Genomic DNA, 13980 nt, shown 5'->3' on the forward strand with positions numbered 1-13980 from the left:
CCAGCAGCTTCAGCACAAGGTGAGCCTGTCAACCATCTGGACTGGGGGCCAGGATGCCTACCAAGGTAGCCACCATAGTCAGCATGTCACAACAGATTGACCAACACAGCCTACATAGAGGGAAACTCTAAAACATATAGCTCTAGTGACCAAAGGAGAGTGTGATGTTGGGATGCATAGGACTTCTCCCACAAAAGGCCACTTCTCTAAGATCGGGAAATGTAACCAACCTACCAAATATATAGAAATAGAAAATTAGGCAAAATGAGGTGACAGAGTGAAGGAGCAAAATAAAACACCAGAAGAACTAAGTGAAGTGGATATAAGCTACCTACATGATAAAGATTTTAAAGTAATAATCATAAAGATGCACAAAGAGCTCCGGAGAAGAAAAGACAAACAGAGTAAGAAGTTAGTAGTTCTTAACAAATAATTAGAAAATGTAAAGAACCAACAAAGCTGAAGAATACAATAGATGAAATTAAAAATACACTAGAAGGAATCAACAGTAGATTAGATGGTACAAGGGAATAGATCAGTGAGCAGGAAGACAGAGTAGTGGAATTTCTGAAGTAGAATAGAAAAAGGAATAAAAGAAATGAGGACAGATTAAGAGAACTCTGGGACAAAATCAAGCATACTAACATTTGCATTATTAGGGTCCCAGAGGAGGAGAGGAGGAGAAGGGGCAGAGAACAGATTTGAAGACATATAGCTGAAAACTTTTCTAATGTTGAAAAGAAAATGGACATCCAGGTCCAGGAATCACAGAGAGTCCCAAAAAGGATCAACCCAAAGAGGACCACACCAAGACACATTGTAATTAAGATGGTAAAAATTAAAGACAAAGAGGGAATATTAAAAGTAGCAATGATAAAGCAATAAGTTATTTATAAGGGAACTGTATAAAGCTATCATCTAAGTTTTCAGTAGAACCTCTGTAGGACAGAGGAGTGGCACAATATATTTTAAGTGATAAAAGTTAAAACTTATAACCAAGAATACTCTACCTGGCAAGGCTACCATTCAAACTTGAAAGAGAGATCAAAAGTTTTACAGACCAGCAAAAACTAAAGAGTTCAGCACCATTAAACAAGCTTTACAACAAATGCTAAAGGAACTTCTTTAAGCAGATAAATAAAGGCAACAACTAAAAATATGAAAATTATGAAAGGAAAAATCTCATTGGTAAAGATAAATATATAGTAAATGTAGTGGATAAACCACTTATAATGCTAGTAGAAAGGTTAAAGATGTAAAATCAACTATATCCAAAATAAGCAGTTAAAGGATACACAAAACAAAAAAATGTAAAATATGATGTTAAATACAGTAAACATAAAGAGGCATGGAGTAAAAATTCAGTATGTTAAAATGTTTTCTAACATAAGAGATCATCAACTTTAAATAATTATATTATATATAAAATTTATATTGCTACATATAAACCTCACGGTAACTACAAACCAAAAATCTATAATAAATACACACACAAAAGAGAAAGAAATTCAAACATAACTAAACATAACTAAAGATAGTCATCAAATCACAAGGGAAGAGAGCAAAAGTAGAAGAAAAGAACAAAAAGAATTACAAAAAGAACCCAAAGACAATTAACAAAGTGGCAATAAGTACCTACCTGTCAATAATTACTTAAATGTGAGTGGATTAACTGCTCCAAACAAAAGACATAGAGTGGCTGAATATTTACAAAATAATGTCATATATATATATGTGTGTGTGTGTGTGTGTGTGTGTGTGTGTGTGTATATATATATATATATATAACCTAAAATAAACTCACTTCAGATCTAAAGACAAATACTGACTGAACATGAGGAGAAGGAAAAAGATATTCAGTGCAAATGGAAAGAAAGCCAAGGTAGCAATACTTAGAAAAAAGTAGACCTTAAAACAAAGACGTAACAAGAAACAAAGAAGGATTTTACATAATGATAAAGGGATCAACCCAAGAAATAGATATAACAATTGTAAATATATACATACTCAGTAAAGGAACAACTAAATGCATAGAGCAAATATTAACAGACATAAAGGGAGAAATTGACAACGACACAATAATAGTGGGAAATTTAACACCCCATTAACATTAATGAACAGATCATCCAGACAGAAAATCAGTAAGGAAACACTGGACTTAAAAGACATGTTAGAACAGATGGACTTAATATGTATATATAGAACATTCCATACCAAAGCGGCAGAATACACATTCTTCTAAAGTGCTCATGGAATAGTCTCCAGAATACATCACATACTAGGCCACAAAACAAGTCTCAATAAATTTACTAGTATAGATTATGTCAAGCATCTTTTCCAACTACAACACTATGAGACTAGAAATCAACTACAAGAAAAAAACTGGGAAAAAGCACAAACACATTAGGCTAAAAAATATGCTACTAACACCAATGGGTACTGAAGAAATCAAAGAGGAAATCCAATAATATCTGGAGATAAATAAAAATGAAAATACAACAATCTAAAATCTATAGGGCATGGAAAAAGTTATTATCAAAGGGAAGTTTAACCAATACAAGCCTACCTCAGGAAACAAGGAAAATTTCAATAAACAACCTAACCTTACACATAAAGCAACTAGAGAAAGAAGAACAAGCAAAACCCAAAGTTAGTAGAAGGAAAGAAATCATAAAAATCAGAGCAGAAATAAATGAGATAGACACTAAAAAAATAGAAACAAATCAATGAAATTAAGAGCTGATTCTTTGAAAAGATAGACAAAGTTCATAAAACTTTAACTTTCAAACAAGAAGAAAAGTGTCCACATCAATAACATCAGAAATGAAAAAGGAGAATTTAAAACCAATACCACAGAAGTACAAAGGATCATGAGTTTACTACAAACAACTATACTCCAATAAAATGGACAACATAGAAGATATGGACAAATTCCTAGAAATGTTCAATCTCCCAAGACTGAATCAGGAAGAAATAAGCACTATGAACAGACCAATTACCAGTAATGAAATAGAAACAGTAATAAAAAAAGCTCCAACTAACAAAAGTCCACCCAGATAACTTCACAGTTGAATTCTACAAAACATTTGAGAAGTTAACACCTAGTCTTCTCAAACTATTCCAAAAAGTTGAAGAGAAAGGAATACTTCCAAACTCATTTTACAAGGACAATGTCACCCTGATACCAAGATAAGACAAAGATACCACCAAAAATTAAAAGTACCGACCAAGGGCTTCCCTGGTGGTGCAGTGGTTGAGAGTCTGCCTGCCATTGAGGGGACACGGGTTCGTGCCCCGGTCCGGGAAGATCCCACATGCCGTGGAGTGGCTGGGCCCATGAGGTATGGCCACAGAGCCTGTGCATCTGGAGCCTGCACGTCCGGAGCCTGTGCTCCACAACGGGAGAGGCCACAACAGTGAGAGGCCCGTATATTGCAAAACAAAACAAAACAAACAAACAAACAAACAAAAAAATGTACCGGCCAATATCTCTAATAAAAATAGATGCTAAAATCCTCAATGAAATCTTAGCAAGCTGAATTCAACAATACTTTAGGAAGATTATACACCATGATTAAGAGGGATTTATGACAGGGTGCAAGAATGGTTCATTATCCACAAATCAGTGTGATACACTACATGAACAAATTGAAGAATAAAAATCATATGATCATCTCAATAGATGCACAAAAGCTTTTGATAAAATTTAATATCCATGTATGATAAAAACTCTCCACAAAGTGGGTGTAGAGAAAATTTACCTCTACATAATAAAGACAATATATGACAAGCCCACAGCTAATGTCTTACTCAATGATAAATAGCTGAAATCATTTCCTCTAAGAACAGGAATAAGGGTGCCTACTTTCATCACTTTTATTCAACATAGTATTGGAAGTGCTAACCACAGCAGTTGGACAAAAAAAGAAAGAAAAAGAATCCAAATTAGAAAGAAAGAAGTAAAATTGTCACCATTTACAGATGACATGACACTGTACATACAAATCATAAATATGCCACCAAAAACTACTAGAACTCATCAATGAATTTGGTAAAGTTGCAGAATACAACTTTTGCAATCTACAGAAATGAACCCACACTCATATGGGCAGTTAATCTACAGTGGAGGAAAGGATATAAAATGGAGAACAAACAGCCTCTGCAATAAATGATGTTGGGAAAAGTGGACAGCTACATGCAAAAGAATCAGACTGGAGTATTGCCCACACCATATACAAAAATAAAGTCCAAATTGATTAAAGACTTAATTTTTTAATTAGGTCTTTAATTGATTGAAGACTGATAAGACCTAAAATTATAAAACTGCTAGAAGAAAACTTAGGTAGTGGGCTCTTTGACAGTGGTCTTAGCAATATTTTTTTGGGTATGTCTCCTCAGGCAAAGGAAACAAAAGCAAAAATAAACAAATAGGACTGCATCAAACTAAAAAGCTTTTGCACAGCAGAAGAAACTATCAACAAAATGAAAAGGCCACTTACTTAATGGGAGAATATATTTACAAATGATGTATCAGAGAAGGGATTAATATCCAAAAAAAAAAGAGCTCATACAACTCAACATCAAATAAACAAATAACCTGATTACTAAATGGGCAGAAGACCTCAAGAGACTTTTTTCTTAAGAAGACATACAAACGGCCATCAGACACATGGAAAAATACTCAAAATCACTAATCATTAGGGAAATGCAAATCAAAACCATAGTGAGATATCACCTTACACCTGTAAGAATGTCTATTATTAAAACAACAACTAATAACAAGTGCTGGCGAGGATATGGAGAAAAGGGAACACTTGTGCCCTGTTGGTGGGAATGTAAATTGGTGCAGCCACTATGGAAAACATTATGGAGATTCCTCAAAAAAATTAAAAATAGAACTACCATAGGATCTGGCAATTCCACTCCTGGGTATTTATCTGAAGAAAGTGAAAACACTAGTTCAAAAAGATATATGCGAAAAACAAAAAACAAAACAAAACAAAAGATATATGCGCTCCTATGTTCACTGCAGCATTTTTTGTTTTACAATAGTCAAGATGTGGAAGCAACCTAAGTGTCTATGGATAGATAAATAGATAATGAAGATTTGGTATATATATGCACATATATATATATATATATAATTAAATATTTCTCAGCCATAAAATATGTTATCTTGCCATTTGTGGCAACATGGATGGACCTAGAACTGGATGGATCAGTATTATGCTAGCTGACACAATACTGGATGGACCAGTATTATGATAGCTGACATAAGTCAGACAGAGAAAGACACATACTGTGTGATTTCACTCATACATGGAATCTAAAAAACAGAACTAATGAACGTATATAACTAAAAATAAGCAGAGTCATTGCTACAGAGACTAAACAGATAGTTGCCAAAGGGGAGGGATTTGGAGGAAGGAGGTAAGTAGGTGAAGGAGAATAAGAGGCAAAACTTTCAATTACAAAATAAATGAGTCACAGGTATGAAAGTTACAGTGTGGGAAATATACTCAATAATTATGTAATATCTTTATTTGGTAACAGATAGTAACTAGATGTATTATGATTACCATTTTCAAATGTATGGAAATAGCAACTCACTATGCTATGTTATGAAGAACTAACATAGTTGTAGGTCAATTATACTTCAAAAACAATCCAACTCATAGAAGAATAGATCAGATTGTTAGTACCAGAGACAAGGGTGGGGTCGGGGGGCGGGAATTAGAAGAAGGTAGTCAAAATTTACAAACTTCCAGTTATAGGATAAATAAGTACTAGCGATGTAATGCACAACATGATAAATATAATTAATACTGCTTTATGTTATACATGAAAGTTTTTAAACAAGCAAATCCTAAGTATTTTCAAATCAAGGAAATTTTTTCTCTTGCTTTAATTTTGTATCTATATGAGATGATGGATATTTACTAAACTTGTTGTGGTAATCATTTCATGATCTATGTAAGTCAAATCATTATGCTCTACACCTTAAGCTTATACCGTGCTGTATGTCAATTATATCTCAATAAAACTGGAAGAAAAAATAAAGAAGAGTTTTTCAAAAGATAACACAGTTGATGAAAGACCTTAGAATAGAGTTTGCATTCAAAATGAAAGAAAAAAGAGAAACTGCAGGTATTTTTAATCAATAGAAACATTCTCAAAATGATGCTTAAAATTTCAACTAAGCTATTATTTCAAGAGTTTGGCAAGAGATCACATGCATTCTTTAAGATTAATTTGTAGATCCAGTGTTCCAAAGAATCTAACTTAGTACAATAGTGTTAACTTTCTGAAGAATTGTGAAAACTACTAGCAATTATTAGTAGATTCCCTAATCTATCTTCTGAGTCTGCTCTGCCTCGGCAATTTTTAAATCTCAATATGTCCTTATGTACTACACTGATATATTCCCTAGATAAAGGAACTCTACCCACACCTATGAGAAATTAATTAAATCAGAGTTACAAATATAACAAAATAAGTGAGATCACAAGCTGGAAAATTTCAGCTCTGTTTTATTAGTTCAGACAAGAAGAGATGATGCTCTTTAGCTAATCAAATCCTGGAGAGAAGAGATATGGACTTTTAGGAAAGAAGAAATCACAGGATGGTGGGTGTGCAGACAATGGAAGGTGGCTTTTCATTTGCCTGGATGACAGGTACCTCTTTAGGCTGGTTTTACTAAAGTGCACCGATAGCTTCACCTCCATCAACATCAGATGTGATTGTTGAGCATTTTTGTTGAGGGAGTTACATAGTGTTATGTCATAGGCTCCCTGGAGATTCCACAATTAATTAGAAAAATAAAGTCTCTGATCTCATGAAGCTTATACTCTACTGGAGTGAAACAGAAAATAAACAAAAAACTCTAGATAAGTTCTTATGCCATGTGATAGAGGTTGTGTTAGAAAGATTCTTTTATTATAAATAGTTAATACATTATTTCAGTTACATATATCAGTGTGATTTTACTTTTCTGATTCTTTCCAAAAGGACAACTGTCTGAAAAAAGGTTTGGATAGTGGGAAGAGGAGAGGGAGAGCATAATGACACTAAGATATATCTGTGACAGAGAGACAACACCAGGTGGAAAACAGATGCAGGAAGAAGTTAGAGGACCATTAAACAAAGTTGTGGCTGTTGCAGAGCTTTCACTGTGTTGGCCTTTCCTACAGTACTGTTGCATTTACCTGATTCAGGTACTGACTAGGTCATAATGACATTACCCTGTGAACAGACTTTTCTCAGAATTGACTAGCCTGACCTGTTGCTTCAATGTCACATGAGCAGCCCTCATAATACCTACTTAGGAATTATGGTATTTGGCTACAAAAATGACACCTGGCCCACTCCAACGCACCTCTTCTTCCCAGAGAATTTCAAAGAAGCCTGTACATCAGGTTGGTCTGGAACGTCGTCTTGCCTCTGTAACCCTGAATACAGTTTAAGTACAATGAAAGGAGTACGGCAATCTGATGTAATAGAAATTCCTAAAGAATGTTTTCTTTTTAAATTCACTCACTCATGTTTGATTTGGAGAATAGATTGTCAAGACCCACTTTTGTTACCTCACATCACGTCAAAATGTGTAAATGGGAGTGAATAAAAAAGCCGGAATAACCTGAAAAATATCTAATCAACGGTCTTGTATCCCATAGATATCAAAAGCTTATTATGCCAAGAGCACATTTAACTGATTGGAGAGAAAGGAATGAGGTTTGAGTTTTTTACTCATCTATTTGAAGCATATAAACAATTTGACAATGTTAAGTTTTTGTCCTTTATGTTCAAGCCCGGGGAAACAAAGGGAATGTGTTTTTCTGCAGTTTCTGTATGGACTTAGGGTTTTGGTTTAATATTTCTCAAGTTATGTCTAACCAGTGGAAGTATACCTTTAGATAATAGAATTGTAAAAATGTACCATTATATTAGTGATTATTAAAAGCAATAATCATTAAAATTTTGAGACATTAATTTAAAAACTGGGGAGCCAGATGCCTTAAAAGACTCAAAGAAGAAGGAAAAATGTTTTCTATGTATATTTGTATATGCATGCATTTTTTTGTATTATATATTTAAAATATTTCAATCTAAATAGGATTGAATCATGCATATTTTTCTAGATGTTTAGTTATGAAGTCATTCATAATGCTTATCTATGTATCATCTATCTACCTATCTATGTTAGTTTAATATATATGTTAAAAAAAACCAACCCTAAGACAAACAAACTACCTAAATCAAGAGGTCAAGAATCATCAATAACTTTTAAGCCTCCTAAGGGTTTACCACTCCATATTGTGTCCTTTTCCTTTTTTTTCTTAACATCTTTATTAGAGTATATTTGTTTACATTTTTCTGTTAGTTTCTGCTGTATAACAAAGTGAATCAGCTATATGTATACATATATCCCCATATCCCCTCCGTCTTGCATCTCACTCCAACACTCCATATCCCATCTCTTTAGGTGGTCACAAAGCATCAAGCTGATCTCCCTGTGCTATGCGGCTGCTTCCCACTAGCTATCTATTTTACATTTGGTAGTGTATATATCAATGCTATTGCCTCACTTCAACCCAGCTTATCCTTCCCCCTCCCTGTGTCCTCAAGTCCACTATCTACATCTGTGTATTTATTGCTGTCCTGCCCCTAGGTTCTTCAGAACTTTTTTTTTTTTAGATTCCACATATATGTGTTAGCATATGGTATTTGTTTTTCTCTTTCTGGCTTTACTTCACTGTGTATGAGAGACTCTAGGTCTATCCAACTCACTACAAAGAGTTCAATTTTGTTTCTTTTTATGGCTGAGTAATATTCCATTGTATATATGTGCCACACCTTCTTTATCCATTCATCTGTCAATGGACACTTAGGTTGCTTCCATGTCCTGGCTATTGTAAATAGTGCTGCAGTGAATACTGTGGTACATGACTCTTTTTGAATTATGGTTTTCTCAGGGTATATGCCCAGTAGTGGGATTGCTGGGTCGTATGGTAGTTCTATTTTTAGTTTTTTAAGGAACCTCCATACTGTTCTCCATAGTGTCTGTACCAATTTACATTCCCACCAACAGTGAAGAGGGTTCCCTTTTCTCCACACTTCTCCAGCATTTATTGTTTGTAGATTTTTTGATGATGGCCATTCTGACCAGTGTGAGGTGATACCTCACTGTACTTTTGATTTGCATTTCTCTAATGAGTAGTGAAGTTGAGAATCCTTTCATGTGTTTGTTGGCAATTTGTATATCTTCTTTGGAGAAATGTCTATTTAGATCTTCTTCCCACTTTTGGATTGGGTTGTTTGTTTTTCTGATATTGAGCTGCATGAGCTGCTTGTATATTTTGGAGATTAATCCTTTGTCAGTTGCTTTGTTTGCAAATATTTTCTCCCATTCTGAGGGCTGACTTTTTGTCTTGTTTATTGTTTCCTTTGCTGTGCAAAAACTCTTACGTTTCATTAGGTACCATTTGTTTAGTTTTGTCTTTATTTCCATTTCTCTAGGAAGTGGGTCAAAAAGAATCTTGCTGTGATTTATGTCATAAACTGTTCTGCCTATGTTTTCCTCTAAGAGGTTTATAGTTTCTGGCCTTACATTAAGGTGTTGAATCCATTTTAAGTTTCTTTTTGTGTATGGTGTTAGGGAGTGTTCTAATTTCATTCTTTTACATGTAGCTGTCCAGTTTTCCCAGCACCACTTATTGATGAGGCTGTCTTTTCTCCATTGTATATTCTTGCCAACTTTACCAAAGATAAGTTGACCATATGTGCCTGGGTTTATCTCTGGGCTTTCTCTCCTGTTGCATTGACCTATATTTCTGTTTTTGTCCCAGTACCACACTGTATTGATTACTGTAGCTTTGTAGTATAAAGTCAGGGAGGCTGATTTCTCCAGCTCCGATTTTTTCTTTCTCAAGATTGCTTTCGCTATTCAGGGTCTTTGTGTTTCCATGCAAATTGTGAAATTTTTTGTTCTAGCTCTGTGAAAAATGCCATTGGTAGTTTGATAGAGATTGCATTGAATCTGTAGATTGCTTTGGGTAGTATAGTCATTTTCACAGTGTTGATTCTTCCTATCCAAGAACATGGTATATCTCTCCATCTGTTGGTATCATCCTTAATTTCTTTCCTCAGTGTCTTATAGTTTTTGGCATACAGGTCTTTTGTTTCCTTACGTAGGTTTATTACTAGGTATTTTATTCTTTTTGTTGCAATGGTAAATGGAAGGGTTTCCTTAATTTGTCTTTCAGATTTTTCATCATTAGTGTATAGAAATGCAAGAGACTTCTGTGAATTAATTTTGTTTTTCTGCTACTTTAACAAATTCATTGACTAGCTCTAGAGTTTTCTGGGAGCATCTTTAGGATTCTCTATGTATAGTATCATGTTATCTTCAAACAGTGACAGTTTTGCTTCTTCTTTTCCAATTTGGATTCCTTTTATTTCTTTTTCTTTTCTGATTGCTGTGGCTAAAACTTCTAAAACTATGTTGAATAATAGTGGTCAGAGTGAGCAACCTTGTCTCAGTCCTGATCTTAGTGGAAATGGTTTCAGGTTTTCACCATTGAGGATGATGTTGGCTGTGAGTTTGTCATATCTGGCCTTTATTTTGTTGAAGAAATTTACCTCTATGCCTACTTTCTGTAGAGTTTTTATCATAAATAGGCATTGAAACTTTTCAAAAGCTTTTTCTGCATCTACTGAGAGTGCCATATGGTTTTTATCCTTCAATTTGTTAATATGGTATATCACATTGATTGATTTGCACATATTGAAGAATCCTTGCGTTCTTGGATGCACTTAATCATGGTTTATGATCCTTTTAATGTGCTGGATTCTGTTTGCTAGTATTTTCTTGGGAATTTTTTCATCTATGTTCATCAGTGATATTGGTCTGTAGTTTTCTTTTCTTGTGACATCTTTGTCTGGTTTTGGTATCAGGATGATGCTTGCCTTGTAGAATGAGTTTGGGAATGTTCCTCCCTCTGCTTTACTTTGGAAGAGTTTGCGCAGGATAGGTGTTAGCTCTTCTCTAAATGTTTGATAGAATCTGCCTATGAAGCCATCTGTTCCTGTGTTTTTGTTTGTTGGAAGATTTTTTATCAGTTTCAATTTCAATGCCTCTGATTGGTCTTTTCATATTATCTATTTCTTACTGGTTCAGTCTTGGAAGGTTGTACTTTTCTAAGAATTTGTCCATTTCTTCCAAGTTGTCCATTTTATTGGCATAGAGTTGCTTGTAGTAGTCTGTCTGATCCTTTGTTTTTCTGCCGTGTCAGTTGTTACGTCTCCTTTTTCATTTCTAATTCTGTTGATTTGAGTCTTCTCCCTTTTTCTCCTGATGAGTCTGGCTAATGGTTTATCAATTTTATCTTCTCAAAGAACCAGCTTTTAGTTTTATTGATCTTTGCTATCACTTCCTTCATTTTTTTTTCATTTATTTCTGATCTGATCTTTATGATTTCTTTCCTTCTGCTAACTTTGGGGTTTTTTTTTTTTGTTCTTCTTTCTCTAATTGCTTTAGGTGTAAGGTTAGGTTGTTTATTCGAGATTTTTCTTGTTTCTTGATGTAGGATTGTATTGCTATAAACTTCCCTCTTAGAACTGCTTTTGCTGCATCCTGTAGGTTTTGGGTCATATATTAATTGTCATTTGTTTCTAGGTATTTTTTTATTTCTTCTTTGATTTCTTCAGTGATCTCTTCGTTGTTTAGTAGTGTATATTTTAGTCTCCATGTGTTTGTTTTCTTTACAATTTTTTTTCCTGTAATTGATATCTAGTCTCATAGCATTGTAGTCAGAAAAGATACTTGATACGATTTCAATTTTCTTAAATTTACAGAGACTTGATTTGTGACCCAAGATATGATCTATCCTAGAGAACGTTCCATGGGCACTTGGAAAGAAAGTGTATTCTGTTGTTTTTGGATAGAATGTCCTATAAATATCAATTAAGTCCATTTTGTTTAATGTGTCATTTAAAGCTTGTGTTTCCTTATTTATTTTCATTTTCATTGATCTGTCCCTTGGTGAAAGTGGGGTGTTAAATTCTCCTACTATGATTGTGTAACTGTTGATTTCCCCTTTTATGGCTGTTAGCATTTGCCTTATGTATTGATGTGCTCCTATATAGGGTGCATAAATACTTACAATTGTTATACCTTCTTCTTGGATTGATCCCTTGATCATTATGTAGTGTTCTTCTTTTTCTCTTGTAATAGTCTTTATTTTAAAGTCTATTTTGTCTGTCATGAGAATTGCTACTGCAACTTTCTTTAGATTTCCATTTGCATGGAATATCTTTTTCCATCCCCTCACTTTCAGTCTGTATGTGTCCCTAGTTTTGAAGTGGGTCTCTCGTACAGCATATATTCGAATCTTTTTTTTTTTTTTTTGTATCCATTCAGCCAGTCTATGTCTTTTGGTTGGAACATTTAGTCCTTTCACATTTAAGGTAATTATTGATATGTATATTCCTATTCCCATTTTCTTAAATGTTTTGGATTTGTTATTGTAGATCTTTTCCTTCTCTTGTGTTTCCTGCCTAGAGAAGTTTCGTTAGCATTTTTTGTAAAGCTGGTTGGTGGTGCTGAATTCTCGTAGCTTTTTCTTGTCTGTAAGCATTTTAATTTCTCCATCGATCTGAATGAGATCCTTGTTGGGTAGAGTAATCTTGGTTGTAGGTTTTTCCCTTTCATCACCTTAAATATGTCCTGCCACTCACTTCTTGCTTGCAGAGTTTCTTCAGAAAGATCAGTGGTTAACCTCTTGGGGATTCCCTTGTATGTTATTTGTTACTTTTCCCTTGCTGCTTTTAACATTTTTCCTTTTTATTTAATTTCTGATAGTTTGATTAATATGTATTTTGGCATGTTTCTCCTTGGATTTGTCCTGCATGAGACTCTCTATGCTTCCTGGACTTAATTTACTATTTCCTTTCCTCTATTAGGGAAGTTTTCAAGTATAATCTCAAATATTTTCTCAGTCCGTTTTTTATTCTCTTCTTCTTCTGGGACCCCTATAATTCGAATGTTGGTGCCTTTAATGTTGTCCCAGAGGTCTATGAGACTGTCCTCAATTCTTTCCATTCTTCTGCTCTGCAGTAGTTATTTCCACTATTTTATCTTCCAGGTCACTTATCCGTTCTTCTGTCTCAGTTATTCTGCAATTGATTCCTTCTTGAAAATTTTTAATTTCATTTATTGTGTTGTTCATCATTGTTTTGTTGCTCTTTAGTTCTTCTGGGTCCTTGCTTAACGTTTCTTGTATTTTCTCCATTCTCTTTCCAAGATTTTGAATCATGTTTAGCATCATTACTCTGAATTATTTTTCAGGTAGACTGCCTATGTCTTCTTCATTTGTTTGGTCTGTTAGCTTTTTACCTTTCTCCTTCATCTGTTGCATATTTCTCTGTCTTCTCATTTTGCTTTCCTTACTGTGTTTGGAGTCTCCTTTTCACAGGCTGCAGGTTCATATTTCCCATTGTTTTTGGTGTCTGCCCCCAGTGGGTAAGGTTGGTTCAGTGGGTTGTGTAGGTTTCCTGGTGGAGCAGACTGGTGCCTGTGTTCTGGTGGATATGGCTGGATCTTGTCTTTCTTGTGGGTAGAACCATGTCCAGTGGTGTGTTTGGGGGTGTCTGTGAACTTATTATGATTTTAGGCAGCTTCTCTTCTAATGCGTGTTGTTGTGCTCCTTTCGTCCTAGTGTTTGGCATGAGTGTCCAGCACCAGAGCTTGCTGGTTGTTGAGTGGAATTGGGTCTTAGCATTGAAATGGATATCTGGGAGAGCTCTCACTGCTTGATATTATGTGGGCCCGGGGTGTTTCTGGGGGTCCTATGTTCTGAACTCAGCTCTCCCACCTTAGAGGCTCAGGCCTGACACCTGACCAGTGCACCAAGACCCTGTCAGCTGCACAGCTTTTGGGAAGTTTGAGGTCTTCTTCCAGCATTCAGTAGGTGTTATGTAAGA

Source organism: Globicephala melas, chromosome 8 (assembly GCF_963455315.2).
Source record: "Globicephala melas chromosome 8, mGloMel1.2, whole genome shotgun sequence".
Taxonomy (NCBI): Eukaryota; Metazoa; Chordata; class Mammalia; order Artiodactyla; family Delphinidae; genus Globicephala; species Globicephala melas.